We start from the raw sequence: 16215 nt of genomic DNA on the forward strand, positions 1-16215 counted from the left end.
CACCAAAAAAAGTGCAGATAATTCCGTACTCCCTAACCCACTACTCTGGAGATGTTCCCTTTTGTGTCCAACACAACAGAGGTAGAAATTAGGCCACAGCATCACTGGAGCAGACGGGCACGCTCTGTCTGTGCCGCAGCTCCATGTGCTTCTTTTCAGGGAGTTGCCTGGCAACGGAATGCTGTCCGCCCGAGTGACTGCGGGAGCCCATTGAGAGCCTCCGCCGGGCAGGGCGACGAGAAAGGACCGAAGGAAGGAGGAGGGGGAGAGTGAGCTCACCAGTTTAGAAATCTCTGGCAGCAAAGCCAGGACACCAAGAATGAAAGAGGGAAAACAAACCGGGAAAGGGGAGAAATACTCTTGCTGTTCAAGAGTAAGTCTTTCCATACATGTCTAGTTTTATTTCATACAAGTCAGAGAGGGATCTAATTTCGTCAGTTTTACAGAACGTGGGAGGATGGTCACACCCAAAGAATATATTACGTCTGATGTGTAGAATATCCATGCTTCTCAAAGTGTTTGTGGAAAGCTGGATGCAGGTTCACAGCCTCGCTGCTGGTAATGAGAGGCTCCTCCAGCTCCAGCACTTCCCTCCTACCCCACTCCAGGTGACTGGGATCTCAGCTGCTGTGAGCCCGGAGACAGGACACATGAGCTCCTCTGACCAGTCATTCAATGCTGTGCTGGGGACTGAACCCGTTCCAGTGACCAACAATTAGATTGCATCGTTCTGCCAAGTGACTGATTCCTATTAGTGTGGGAATTAGTTAAATATCACTTCATCTGGGATTCTAAAGAACCTGAGGGAGTCAAGTGTTCAGCTCTCACCGAATTTCAATTGCATATCTCTCTGGGAAAATTAATGAGCTGAGTCCTAAGGAGCCTTGCTGTTCTCTCAAAGGAGCCTCGACTTATTGTTTGGTGTCCAAGTCTCTTTTTCCTTTCATATATACATACAGAGTATTCATTTTTACAACAGAAACATTTGTCAGAAATTTCAGTTGGCAACTGTTTGGAAATTTGAAGTCCTTGCCCTTGTGGAACAAGCCTTCCAATGATTTCAACTAAATTCTGCTGTGGGGGTTGTGAAGCAGATAGCTGATGGAGATCTGACCACTTTGGGAGTGAGCAGCTCACTGAACTAAATGGTTAATTCTCTCAGAAGTCCAGATCAGAGTCAGGAAATGAGCACTGAGACAGCCTTCACTGGAGGCTAGTGCAGTCTGCTTTCCCAGTGAAAACTGGAGCCCTGGAGAGAATAATGGAATTAGTTAAATATCCAAACAGGAAATGCTGTATTAAATCAGAGCAATATTCCATCTGATATGAAGCCAATTTTTGACAGTTACCAGAAGCATAGGGAAGTATATTAGAAATAATTTTGAAAAGGATTGCCTATAAAGGGTATCTCTTTCAAACTGTAATCTATTGGTGGTAGGATTATTTTTTTAAAAATGTAAAGGTTAAAGAAAATATATGTCAATATGATTGGTCATCATAGGAACTCTAGAAGAATGGTAAGTTCCTACAGGCAACTGTATCCATTGTAAGTTTGAATTATTTTTTTACAGAGAACAGTTTCTATGGTGCCCTGCCAGGAGCTCTGCTCACACCAGGCTGTTCAATCTTTGCTTTTCCTCTAGGTGTGCATGGGAATCCAGCCAGTAGTAGGAATGTGTTCAGATTAATTGTGCAGCTATTATTGTACTGGCCACTGGTGAGATGATATCCCCCAAGAATATGGATGTGCTGTTACAGTGTCCTGTTGTGTGAAGGCCACCATCCTGCAGCAGCCAACCACTTCTGAATTCCAGGAGTGATCCCAACACACTCGGGGAGAATCAGCACATATCGTTCCTCAATTCAATAATTAGTTGATGTTTTATGGTTAAAGCAGAAGAAACTTGCTTTGCAAAAAAATACACAAAGAACTGGGAATAATATTTCCATTATTTCTAAAAAATTATGTCCTGTGAGGTAACAATCTCGGGCAATTACACTTTTTTTTTTTTTTTTTTTTTTTTTTTTTTTCATCACAGAGCCTGAAAAGAAGTTATAATAAAATAAAGTGTAGATAAAGGAAATAACTTTTTTCCTTTGGAAACCAGAATGGAAATTAGTGGGTTTTGTTGTCTTTCAAAAAGTATTGTGAACTTTTGAGAAACAAGTTAGAATGTCTGGAGAGAATTAACTATCCAGGTAATGGGTGGTGGTAACAGCAACAGCTGGAGCTCATAGGACACTGAAAGAAAGAAATCTTTTGGGATCAAACATCCTGTGTGCTTTCCCTACCACGTTCATGCTTTAATTCAGAAGTGCAGTCTTCTGAGATATTTCTTAGATATACTGTGTTGCTGCTGTCATCAAGCATATCATTCCTATTATTCTCAGTTCACTGGGTTGTGCAAGAAACAGTTTTTCTCCCAAAGCCCAGGAAATGAGCCATGTTGATTGTTCATCAGAGAATACAACTGACGTTTAGCTTTGTGTTTGACTGCAAGAATATTTTCTGTGATCAAAAACTGTGTATCCATTCTGTGTCTGAATGTAGGATCAGAAGTTCCCAGGTTTTCCAGGATATGGAATTATTTCAGCCATTCTGATACAATAAGCCCGGGCTCAGTCTTTGCTTTGCTCTTATCAGATTTGCCATGCTCTGCAATACAATAAACGCCCACACAAAAAACAATGTTAAAATAAGGTTAAGGTGAGGACATACAATCACAAAGGAAGGAAGTTCTGAAATACTGTTTTCATTAAAATCTTCACTCAACAAGCAGAATGTTATCAAACGATGAAGGGTCTGTGGTTGAGGACTGACAGTATCCTAAATTTTTTACTGCTGTGGTCTGATCTTTATTGTACAAAATGATTCTTCAGTGATCTGCCCCAGCCTGATAATCCCACCCACTAGCAAAATGCATGACAAGTTATTGCAGTAGATTGGTTGCAATACTTACTGCTGGATATTTTTATGCAGTAGTTTTTCTCTTTGATATCTAGAGACAGCTCTCAACACTGAGAGCCTGTGTTCAGTTCTGAATTTCTCTGCCTTTTACAGACCTCCTTTTCTGTACAGCCCATCCTGTTCTGTACCTTGAGCTCAGAAATGCCAGCTGCAGGATCTGATTTGAGGGCTGTGCTGTCACTCGTTAATCTGACTTTTACAGCCCCACATTGAGCTATTTAGTTTTGTTGAGACATAGATTTCCAAGCACATTTACTCAATTTCACTCTGCCATCACAAAAATTGCCTTTGATACAGATCTTGTTCACTTTGTTGAGGTTTCCATAGATTCCACAAATATGATTTGACACCTAGATTTTTTTTCTTTATTGACGTCCTCTTATGCTTGCCTTCATTTTGCCATGGTATGATTCCTACATGTCTTTTGAAATTCACCTAGATTAGTTTGAGGAATTTTCTGTTTTGTCTGAGTTTGCTTTCGTGGAAAGCCACAGCATATTTGAACTGCTATACCATATTCCAGTGGCAAAATATTATAAAAAATGTAAATAAGAATTTTCAAAAAAACACGTAAGAAAAACAATGAACAGATCTTCAGCTATAGTGGGCATTTTAATTATTATGAATTGGGATGTGCTTCTTTAAATGAACATAATTAACTATCAAAATATGATGGTTATCAGATTGACAACAAATCTAATTTCATTTACTCTGTGTATAGGTACAGATCTTTTGTTGTCTAAGTTGTCAGAGCTGATGACTTGGTGAACTGTGATAAATTTATTACTCCAGCTGGGGAGTGGCCAGTGTAAGAATATTGATGGGTCAATAGTTCAGGTTTTCTTTCACTTTATGTTTTTTACTGTAGATTTTCCTTGATTTTAGTCTCCTGTGTCTTCCTCTGTCTTTTTCTCAGCTGTGTGGTTATTTAAGGAGCAATCATAGTGCTCACAGTGTTGTTTAGTATAATACATGTTTTCACATTTAGTTTGGTATAAAATTTACATATGTTTGGCAGTGCTGTGTCAAATGGGAATAAATCCTAAGGAGGAGCCCCTTACTTAACCCAGTGTCTTGTGTTATCCAAAGAATAACTTCAAAGCTGATTATTTTACCAAGAGGAACCACACAGGGCAACCCTTTGATTTTCCTTTTTACTGCTCACAAGCTTTGATAAAACAAATTAAAACAAAATTTCTCAAAGACCACTTCTTTATATTTTTAGTTGCCCTAATAAAAGAGATCACCTCCACATTTTGGGGGTGCTGTAAAGTGCTTTTCTGTTGAGCCAGTGTGATTACCATTTGCACATTCCTTAGTTTAAAGGAAAAAAAGAAAGCTTTATAACACAGAGCCTGTATCACACAGCCCTGGCATTGTATTTAACGTGATTCAGGACTGCAGCTGTTTATTCCCTTTTTTTCTTTTCTGTGACAACAATTTAAGATGATTTTGTTTAAAGTGAGATCCTGTTCCTGTTATTCACCTACGTTATAAAAATCCTACCATATTTGAAAGTGTCACCAGTGCAGCAAATGTTTGAAATTGTATTGAGAGTTTAATAGATCTGAGCAGATGGGTCCCCAGTTTCAATCCCTGTAGTGAAAGATGTGCACTGCTGAGAACCTGCCCTTAAACAATGACTATACCATATGTTGTTGTAAAGGAACACATTAAGGTTTGGCAAACTGTTTAAAAAAATACTTTACATCGTTCAACCTCCTGCTTGAAGATACCAAAGTTACCTCAAGACATGGAGCAAGTAATTTAAATCAAGCAGTTTAGTAGTGCTGGTGAGCATTTCCCCTGGTGTGTCCTTAACAGCCATGTGCATAAAGAGAAAGAAAAGTGCTGTATTAAATAGTATGTTGGCAAATCATTTAACTGGGCTGTCCTGCAGCTTTGTTTGATGTGTGAGAACATGGCCATCTCACACTGGTTTTATTATGAATGCAGGAAGTGATGGTTATTATGGCCTGGGAATCCTGTTCAAACATATACTTGAATTAACATGTTACCACTGGCAGCAGACTTTGTTAGCAAAGGGAAGAGCTTGAAGTATTCAAGTGAAAAATAATGTATTCAAAAGTGAAATAAAAGATGAAGTCAGCAACTTATCCTGTAGTGCATAAAAAGTAACCACACACTTAACATGTGATCTCTGTTAATTTACAGCAGTTGGAAACAGCAAAGAGCAGAACATAAAGTAAGTCAAGGCTCCTATGAAGAAGTAATATCTTTTACTAGACAAATGACTTAAGTGAAATAACAGCTGCAGTATAAGATCTTATTCAGGCCTGAACTAAAGCAACTACTGAATATATTGGTTTGTGTAGTAAAAACATTGGCTATCCCTAGACAGCTTAAATCATTTATATGCACGGACTGCCACAGTTGCAGCATCATTGCTACCAGAAACATAATATATTTGTGAAAAGAACTTCTTTCCCCTAGTTAGCCTTCCTTCTGCTTCACAAAGTGATTCCTCTGCGTTTTGGGAAGAAACTTGGACATGCTAAAAGTGCAGAGTCAGTAATAGTGCCATAAACCATACAATCCTGGTGAGAAGCGGGGTGCTTGGAGGCAGAGATCCCAAGGTGCAGCCGCATGGAATTGTCAGCAGATTCCATTAGATCCCTTCCAAATTTGTGGCTGTGGTGTTTGCCAGAGATCCCTCCTGAAGCCTCTGCTTCCATAGCCTGGGGCTGAACGTGGATCCTCCGGGGCTGAACCCCTGAGAACCTGATACAGTTCTAAGTCCCAATTTGGAGCCTTTCATTGTCATTAGTATTTTTTAATATTCTGGCTCACTCTCTAGGTGTACTTTAGACTGTGTCATTGCTTACTAAGATGTTTGCAGCAAAGTAGCTGTAATATAAATAGAGTTATTATTTATAATGCACAACATGGATGACTTTTGAATTGGTGGTGAAGGTTTTTCTAAGACACAGGTAATGGAGTAGGTGGTGAAGGAATGCACACTGAAGGATGTAACAACATGGTTCAACACACAGCTGGTACAAGCACATCCCCAGCAGGGCTGTAGCTGTGGAGGTTTGGGAACACAGAAGTACAAGCAGGCAAGGCTTCTAGGAAGAGGCAAAATCTTATTATTTAAGTTTTCAGCTGGAGAAATTAATATGCTTTTGGGAATGCAAGACAGAAAGAGACACAGACTAGAAGCAGCAAATGTCAACCTGTATTCCATTTAGGAATAATTGCTTTGATAATTTAAATTACTTAATTACATTAAGCACCTTGAAGGAAAAGAGGTGGCAAGGACTGCGGAGGCACAGGGAGAGACTGGGAAACTCATTGGGCACTGGGAGACTGAGGGACAATGATGGAAAATGACAATAAAGGGAAAGTTTAGAAACAACTACTAAAAAGAAAAAAATTGTATTGAGATAGAGAATTTATTATAAAACGCCCCACAACTATGCCCTTCCAAAGTAATCCTGTGAATTTTAGTAACTCCTTCTGGGTTGTGACAGAACAGAATTCCTCCACCAGCATCCTTGCCAGTCTGTGATTTACTATCTGTGATGTGATTGTCTTCATGTTTGGATTTAAAGTAACTGGGTTCTTTCTTTGCTCTTTCATTCCCTTAAATTGAATGTTTTCTCTCTTTAAGCGTGAAGGCGCTTGTTCTTTTATTTGGTGAGAGAATCAAAGCAGCTCAGACAGATTGCACAGCATTGTTTCTAATCAAATGAAAGGAGATAACTCTGTAGTTTGAAAGTGAAACCCAGCAGCGGTTCCAACGAAAACAAATCTCATTAAGTGTAACTATTTTTTTCTATTTATATTGCCTTGTTTTCCATCTCCTTGCAAATTGCTGTTTCTTCCTTCTTCTTTTGTAGTTCTAACAAACCAAAGTGAAACTAAACTTGCTTTGATTGCATTTACAACATCATCCAAAAATTCAGTGACTCATATCATATGGAAGGTACATGATCTAAAGACTCAGCTGTGTGAACTTTGTAGAAAGTTTGTTGTGTGGTATTATCAATACTTCTTCTTCCATAACAAATGTGGCTGAAATACTTTCAAAGGAAATGTCTTATAAAATTTCAAAAGAAGATGTGGTTGGAGCCCTGCTGAAGTGCTTTCTGTAACAATATAATTCTTAGCAAGTGCTGATTATTAAATGCCTTTGCCAGTGTATATATTTTATTTTTAGTAATGATAAATGTAGATGTTTGCAAAGCTTCTTTTGCCTGTGAAGTGTCCTACCAAACTGGAATACAGTTCTACTGTGAAGCAGAGACAAGAGTTATGTTGACCATTGGTCACTTGTTACTGCAAAAATCGCACCAAAAGTCTGCCTTTAAGAAATTATATCTCCCATTACTAATACATTTTTATAATGTCTTTGTCAGAGTGACAAATATTGGTCTGATTTGCCAATATATATATTAACAAAGAACCAAATACCTAAACTAGTTTTCAGAGTGGCACTGATAATCCTGTGGGAATGGTAGTGTTTGCACACAGCAAACTTGCATGTGGAAAATCAGAAATTCGTGTGCTGTGATCATCTCTGTACCTGCAAAAGAGCTTTAGTGTGTAAGTATTAAATATGTAAATAGGAAAGCAGGCAATTTGAAAGTACTTCTAATATCAGCAGGAGAGGGCAGTAAGAACTGTGTAGTGTTGGTTGATTAGGTATTTCTGTGAGAAGTGTTCCTGTGAAAAGGAAAGGACTGTGTATTTAATTGCCTCATAACACTGCAGACTGAGGGCACTTGGTTTGCAGTAGATATTCATGAATGGAAAGCAAAGATTTTGGTGTGCATGTTTAAAAAAGAATTTCCTCTGAACAAATTGGATTCTTCTGCATCAGGTGATGCATGAAATACCAGTTCCTTAAAAACTGCAGTTTTATACAAGGTATAAAATATACCAAAGTGACTGTAATTCTGAACAGTGAAACACACACTTCTGTTGGCAACTCCATTTTTACAGGAGAACATATGGAAGTGCATTAGGATAAAAAGTGCAATAAAGTATTACAAACAGATTGGTGGAAATGCCCCATGTCTTAGCAATTGGGAAGGGAGGGGATCATTCCAGATTAAAAAATATAAAGAATACTTCTGTTCTCTGGAAACTTAAGGAAGAAAAGAAAGAAAGAGGGTGGGATAGTGAGAGTATAAGTAAATCAGGTTAGAGGATGGTAAAATCAAAATTACAGCATGCCTTTATACCCAGTGAACAGAGAACTTTGGAAATCAAAACTACCATAATTTCAAACAAGATATGGAGATGACAGACATTTGGTGCTGCTGAAAAACAACTGATAGTAAATGGAAATTAAAGACAACTCCTAAACACTGGTATTTTCCACATTCACAGAATCACAGAATGGTTGAGCCTGGAAGGGACCTCTGGAGATTGTCTAGTCCAGAGTCAGAACAGGGTCATCCATGCACAGTGCCCAGGGCTGTGTCCCTTTGGGTGTTAAATATCTGCAAGGATGGAGCCTCTACAACTTCTCTGTTCAGCCTGTTCCAATGAAAAAGGTTTTTCACAATGAAAAAGGTTTTTTTTCTTATTGTTAAATGGAATTTCCTGTATTTCCACTTGTTTTCATCAAGAAACTACACAAAACACTAAAGCAACTTTTAGCCCTAAACACTGCATTTTCAGTAAGGAATGATTCTAGGATTCTTCTCCTACTGTCTTATATAATATTGGGTTTTGAGCAGAAAATTACTTTTTACTTAGGAAAGAGAGTTTGACCTTTAGAGGAAAAATCTGAAAATTTCTGTGCAGAAATATGTTTTGGTCAACTGCCACTGAATAATTGCAACCTTTCAGCTGATTGCTGTCAGATACTTTTTATGAGAGGAAAGCTACTGACCTACCTAGTCGGGCTTACTTTTAAAATTCACGCTTGTCTCACCTCTGTCAGCATTGCCAGAGTGTAAGTGGTTAAAGGTAACCAGTGCCTTCAGATTTGGATCTCCTATCAATTCATTTTATTTTGGGTAATTGCTTGCTCTTGACATCTGGTGTGATTACTTCTATCACACTGCTTTTGTCTCTATTTCCACCAGACATCTGCCCTGCAGACATTGTTTTCAGTGCCAGAAAAGTCTAGAAAACCTGAGTTCATCTCAGCTAGAGAGCAGACTACAGACAGAATCTTAGTGAGCATAAATCAGTTTGTGGTTTCCATAATGTTCTTACTCATTACATGTGAACTGCTAATTTACCTAAAACTATAAATTGTGTCATGTTCACCGAGATTTCTCTCATTTTTCTTCATTCTCTCTCAGTTGTGTATTTTGCCACATGCAACTAATCACTAGATCATAGCATCATAAAGATGCTGTGAAGCAGCAAGGACTGTTTCCCTAACATTGGCAAAAGGCCATTGTCACAAAGATGCTTTGAGAAGACTTCAATTCTGAATAATGATAATAAAGAATATTCCTTCATTTGCTGGATAATGACCAGCTGGTGATTACTTACACAATAACTTTGTATTTCTATTCTGTGGAATGTTACTATACTGATGAATTTGAAAGCTGTGTAAAACAAGTTAGCAGCTTTTTGGTTCTATTTTATTTAAAATCATTGCTTTTACTATCTACTGCAAAAAAAATTCGAATATCATGTTGTGAATTATGTGGCATTTCAAGTTCAGTTTTGGAGTTAGAGAAATGTAAGACTCTTCAGAGTTCTAAATGAGTGGCTGAATTAGACACTCAGCCCTGAAGTCTGTGCATATTAACAATGTGCAGTGTTCCTTCCTCAGTGTGGGCATTCAATTGGCTGGAAGAAGCTGCTGAAAGAGGAAGAAAATCTCAATGTATTTTCACATATCAAATTTACTTGACTATGTCTAATTATATCCTGCTTGACTGTCAGCAGAAAAAGTGCTTGGGTAATCTTTCAAGAGGATAATAAAAAAGCAAAGGAAAAAACAGCAATCCCGGGGTTTTTTTGGTCCCTGTTCTGTCTGCAGGACAGTGATGTTTCCCTTTTAGGCACTTCCGGATGGTTCCATTTTTTTAAGCTTCGTGCTAAAATGCTTCATTTTCTCCCTTCTCCATTTTGCTGAACTCAGAGTTTCCCATGACAAACTGGTATTACTGGGACAATCACTTGACAGTCCCAATTCTGAAAAATACCTTTATGGAATTTTGAAAGGATACATTTATAGTCTGATCCTGAAATGTTGTGGTTTCTTCTACTGTCTCATGTAAGATGCTTATAATACAGCCCACTTTTTCCACTGTATTTACTTGAATCTGTGTATTCCACAGCTGTTGCCTTCACAGTAGACCTCCCAAATAAAATAGCTGCTCATATAATTTAGGAGCCACAGGTTGTATTCTCTGGTATATGAGAGCAAAGTTGTTTCACAGTATTTATTTTCCAGTATCGAAGAAGGGAGGCTGGGGAGCCACCTCAGGCTTTCATTTTGTTGAATGTTTGTATTGTCAAATTCAAGCTCAGGATGATTATGATGGTGATAATACCGTCATTTCAAAGGGTTAACTTCCTTTGCTCTCCTAATCTTAGTTTATTGGCACATTATAATCCATTTCATAGGGAGGTTCATTGCTTTGTTGCGCAGTATCGCTGGTTCTACACGATTGTGCAGTTCAATCTTCCTCTTACCTTGAGGGTCAATAGCAAAGGTTCCTGCAGTGGCCATTGCTCATACTGACTTATTTTCTATCCTCATCTTGGTAGCAGGCAGGTGAAATATTTTGAAAACTCCACAGTCTGTTTAGCACTTCTTAACTCTTCAAGACTCACAGTCAATATGTCACAGTCTCCTCTGAAGTGCAGACCATGATGTACATGTAACAACCCATCTTGATTTTATTTCTAACAGATCTGATGTGCCTGAAATCAGTTCCAAATGTGGGATCTATCCTTCAAAAGGTGGAGGCTTGTTCTTTCATGTCACAGAAGACCTACTTAGCTTGGGGAATCATTCCTTTCCCTTGAAAGTTTTAATTCCAAGCATATAAATATGATGTTGAACTGTGCACCTCCAGTGAACGTGATGAACACGAAGTCTGTAGGAGTCAAATTTTTCATTAGGTCATGGAAAACCCACACGGTGTTAGCAAGGGAATGTTCTGTTGTCTCCAGTCTCTGTCCCTGCCATCAGTTGTGTGCACATCTCCTGGCTGTGGCCCTTGGACAGGCTGTGGCACGAGGGCTCTCCCCGTTACAGTGTTGATGGAGTTTGTAAGACATTCCTCCTTTTTACCGGGGGTTATAACAGTAACACAGGCAGTACCACTGATGCATTTTGCAGGAACACACAGAACAAAACCAGCATGGGGTTCCCTCTTCTCTGCCTGTAAATGTTCTGGTATGAGAATGGCCTGTCCAGTATCAGCCTGCCTTGACTCTCCAGAATGGCAGACACAAACTGTACAGCTATACTGCTCAGGCCTGACCTGAGCAGATGAGAACTGTGGGGCAATTCTCAGAGCCCTCTTCCAGGATTTGTGGGTCCCTGGAAACCTATCTCCTTCCCTTCAGGACCTAAAAGAAAAGCCACTCTTTCTCTGACAGTCTGTTTTCTGGTTTCTTGTTATTTGTACTCCAGCTGCTGTGGGGAAAGATTCTCATTTCTTCGGCTCTGCCTGATGGACATCTGGAAGATAAAGCACAACACAAACGAGGTAATTACAATAAGCTTGGGTTGGCCAAAGCTGTTCTCTCCCTGAATTTATTCCAGCTCTTAGAAGAGGCATGTGAAACCTTGTCTTAGTTTCCACACTTGTTTTCATGTCATCTCCACCTGCACTTGAAGGTTGTTTGCCAATTAGTCTCAGGTTTAGTGCCTGCTGGTTCTTCCTTGGCAGGACCCAGATTCCTTTCAGCTCTTACAAAGGGCATCTGATGGACAAGTGTATTCCCAGAGTGTCCCAATATGAAAATAAAATTGATTTACATCCTTCATTGGGTTTGAAGCATTTTGAAGAAGTAGTTGAGCAGCAGATGTAGCAGGACACTGATTCCACTTCCTGGGGACAGAGATGCTGGAGGCCAAGTTTGTAAACAAGTTGGCTTCCTTACTCACATATAGAAAAGCTTGTTTTTCTTTTACTTTCTCCCTCTTGTATAAAGTCTTGATGTATTGAAAAATTGTATTAAACAGAAGACTGTGACAATGTCCTTAGAACTTCTAAATGCACTGTCTTTGTTTGTGTGCTGTCCTCTGACTAAGTGTCACAGTTTTGTCTCTTATATGCAAAATAGATAATAAAATACGTGCTTCCCATTTTCCATCTGTGTGCCAACATCTTCAGTTTTCACACTTGCGAGTGTAATGGCTGTTTCTGTCACTTTGATCACAAACTCCAAGGAGCACCTCATCTCCATGAGTCTGTTTGTAGGAAAAACTATAAGAATAATTAGAAATTTTCATGCTGCTGAAGTAAAATAATTTTGAAGAAAGTATAATGCACTTGTCGTGACTGAAGTGTGCAGTCTGTTTTCTCTGGGGGTAAAATGTCTGCTGGCTGTTTACTCTGTCCTTGGCAGTACTCTTAATATTGTTATTTGTCCTCACCTTCAGGACCAAAATATCAGAATTCATTTCTCACACCAGTTTTTCCCTTCTTGTTGAGTTGTCTCCCTGTCACCATCCCAGAGCTGTGAGCTGTGGGCAGTGTGATCCCAGTGTCTGCAGCTCTTTTAGTCTCAGCTGGGATAACTCTTGAGTTCATTCAACTGGACTTGAGGCTTCTGCACGTTCCTAAATCACTGAGAATACATTTTTAGAAAAGGCTAGTGACTGAAGGTGCAATTGTGGACATTTCTTTAAGAGGGGCTGAAATCATTGGTGCTGAAAGTGGGACATGGTTACTGAATCAGGCCAGTCCAAATGAATCCAGCTAAAAAACCCTGACTCCTATTATCCAGTGTAGGAGGGCAACAATCCTGCCACAGTCTCATTCCAGGAATGCAGTTCTGCCATCAGCCTCAGCCTCATTAGCTTCCCATCCAGTGCCAAATCTACAGAATTGTCTTCCTGCTTTCTGTGCTTTCTCATGAAACTGCTTCATCCTCTCTCACAGAGCTCACGAGCCCAGCCCCTACACTGCTAATGTTTTTAAACTGTTCAAAAAAAAAAAAAAAGTCTCTGTCTTCTAGTAAGTCACTTTTTCTCTTGATTGTTCATACACAAAGCTGGGTGTTCAGACTCGCAGTGTACAGGAATTTAGACATCCAGCTGCTTTCAGTAGGACTTTTCAAATTCCAAAAGCTGAGCATAAGAACAACTTCTCTTGGTCAGACCAAAGGTTTGTCTGAATCAGTGTCTTGTCTTGGCACTGACCAGCATCAGAGCAAAGGAAAGCAGGTAAGACAGTAAGTATGTAGTGCTATTTCCCCAAAATGCCTCCCAGCCTCCAGTGATTTTCAGAGCAGGAACTTCTGAAGCTAAATATAATCTCTGTGCATTTCATTACCCATGCTGGATTTTCTTCCACTGATTTCATGATATCTCTTTTTGTATCCCTGTGAACTTTCAGCATCTTTTAGTTCTAGAGATGTATATTATGAAGCAATACCTGCTTGTGTTGGCCTTGACCCTGCTGCTCTCTGGTTTTTGAGTCAGCCTGATTGAACACTCTCTTACCTATTTATCTTCTTTGTACTGCAATAACTGATTGTTCTCTCTATGCAGGAGACTCCTGTGTGTGGTTTTGTTCCCTGTATAGAATCCATTCCATACCTGTGGTGCACATAAACATATGGAAGTGATGAATAGGAATCACAGTGTTGGCATCTTGCCAGACTGAACATCAAAATAAATATAATCTGTTAATTGATTAAATAAATGAATCCCAGGAAACATTTTATATCCTGGGTTTCAAACTAGTTCTCTCTTTGTATTTGAATCCTTAAACTTCTGGTCATAGTTCTTTAGTTCCTACAGCATGAATCACATACAGAGTTCAACATCCAACAGATATATTGAGATAGGAATCAAGTCAGCTGTCAAGATAACACAAATGTGCATTAATATTTATGTAGTTATATATCTTTATAAAAATGTCATAATATTTCCTTATCTCTGAACTTTCCAGTCTGTCTATCTACCTGACTGGGTTACTCACCACTTCCTCGCCTTTATCCCATTAATGGATTCAGCCCTTACCATCCTTTCTCTTTTCCTTTGTTAATATGCCACTCTTCTGTCTTCCTAAACTTGTTGTGACTACTTGTTGTGCATCAATGTAAAGGAATGGTTAATAAAAGAATTGTTAATATTTATCTGTGTAAGATGGAAGCTGTCTCAAACTCATGTTTATCACAGAGGAGAATTAGTGCAGGGGAAGAGGAAGGTGCTTCTTGAAGGGATCTTTGGGCAGGAAAATGCCTTTGTGCCAGGGGCTGCAGCAGGGTGGGCACACAGGTGCTGTGGGGGCCTGCAGGAGGATGGAGCTCCTGACACATCCAGCATTCCAGGCCAGTCACCCTGTGTGAGCTGCAGCAGTCCTGAGGAGACAAAGCCCTTGTCTTTGTGATAGAGAACTGAATACTGCAGAAAAAAGTCCCCCGGAGGAAAACATGGAGCTAGGAGAAAGAAAAAAGAGATAACTGCAGAAAAGTGTTAGTTGGAAGAGGTTTTTCCCTCGATTCTTCTCTGAAGAACTTCACTTTTTAGAGACATGTGGCAAAATGTCTTTAGACAGTTCTAACATATTTTATTCTCCCCTCATCTCTTTGCTGTTCATTCCTTTTTAATGCATTTCTTTTTTCACCTTTTCCTTTCTACTTTACTCTTTATTCTCATCAATCACCCTTTGATTGCTTTATATTTACCTTTTCTTTGTTTGGATCAGTTATTGAAAGTAAACAACTGCTTTTGATGTCTCATTAGCACTTTTGGAAGCTTTCTTCTTGCCTCCCAGTTTCTGGTTACAGAAGTGTAACAGTTGTCATGAAACCAATATTGTAAATAATGGAATATGTATGTTTGTGTAGCTGATGAATTTATAATATTCAGTTCCCATAATTAAGGCAACCCAAAAGGTTTTAGCATATAAATAAAAAACGCTGCCTGCATTTTAAACTTAGGAAGCTGCACACAGGCAGCTTCAGAGCAGCCACCAAGCAGAGGTGCCAACAACAGAATCAGATATCACTGCTGGGAAAAAAATACATTCCTGAGTTTGACATCTGGGTCCTGCAGCTGGAGTGACTGGAAGAAGAAAGGGAAACAGTACAGACTGTCATCAAAAGGAGATAGTGGTGCCAAGTGGAAATTACATACAGATGCCACTTTTTTTGCTTAAGACAAATAGCTCAACTATATAAAAAGATAACAGCTACAACATCCAAAGATGTGCTCAGAAGTGCCTGATGGGTAAAGGAGCATTGCCTTTTGTGAATAGAACTGGCTCCTAACTAGAGATGTGAGATTTGGAGTTTGTAGTTGGATAGGTTTTAATGTTTGAACAAATAAGCTCCAAAGAATTTTTATGTATAGAAAGGCAAAGAGCAAACGTGGTGTATTCCAGCTACTTGGTGAGTAACTCATTGTTTCAGCTTTCCTGCCTGAGACTTCACTTTGCAGTATATCATCTTGCTCAGCACACCACTTACCCACACAGGGCCCACTGTGAGCACTCTGCTGAAAAGCCCCAGCTCTCTGAGGCACAAACCAGTCAGAATTCCTGAGGTAGCTGTGATGGCATCGGAAAGAGTGGAGAAAGCCAGTGTGCAGGAGACACTGGTGTCCTAATACAGAGCTTATCAACCTAGTGACAGCCCCCACCCATTTTAGTAGGTGTTTGGCTGAAGTTGTAATCTAATGTCCTTAATTACTGTGTAAGAGGATGAGTGAGGGTGAGGTAACTGGGGTGGGTGGGAATTGTAAGACTTGCTAGAAAGAAACATACCTTAGTTCTGCCTTTTCTTTTTTAAGACTGCAGGAAAGCAGTGCTTTCACTGGCCCACTCTGTTCTGGCTCAAAAGCTTGATTATTAATAATTTTAGAAGGAAAAATTGTATTAGGATCCATTTTATGCACATATTCTTCACTATACCTTGCTTTTACTTCTAAATGGTATATGGTATCTGAATTTGTAACTGTATTTACCTGGGTATAAACCCTCTGGAATCACCTAGTGGATGGACTACTGTTTTTCATTTCTTTGTGGCTATTTAGTGTCATAAATCCTTTCATTAAAAAAAATGGTTGAAAGTTAATTTCATTTTATTTTACTGTGTCTCTTTTGTGTGCATATTAGGCA

At 39.2% G+C, this 16215-nt stretch overlaps 1 long non-coding RNA gene across 1 annotated transcript; it reads left to right on the forward strand.

Annotated features, from left to right (window-relative positions):
• The first annotated feature begins 186 nt into the window (after positions 1 to 186).
• LOC135417628 (uncharacterized) lies at positions 187 to 13834 on the forward strand. Its single transcript, XR_010432151.1, has 3 exons — positions 187 to 373; positions 11553 to 11628; positions 13641 to 13834. It is a non-coding gene; the product is annotated as an uncharacterized LOC135417628 (long non-coding RNA).
• Positions 13835 to 16215: the final 2381 nt, after the last annotated feature.

This window comes from Pseudopipra pipra, chromosome 7 (genome assembly GCF_036250125.1).
Source record: "Pseudopipra pipra isolate bDixPip1 chromosome 7, bDixPip1.hap1, whole genome shotgun sequence".
Taxonomy (NCBI): domain Eukaryota; kingdom Metazoa; phylum Chordata; class Aves; order Passeriformes; family Pipridae; genus Pseudopipra; species Pseudopipra pipra.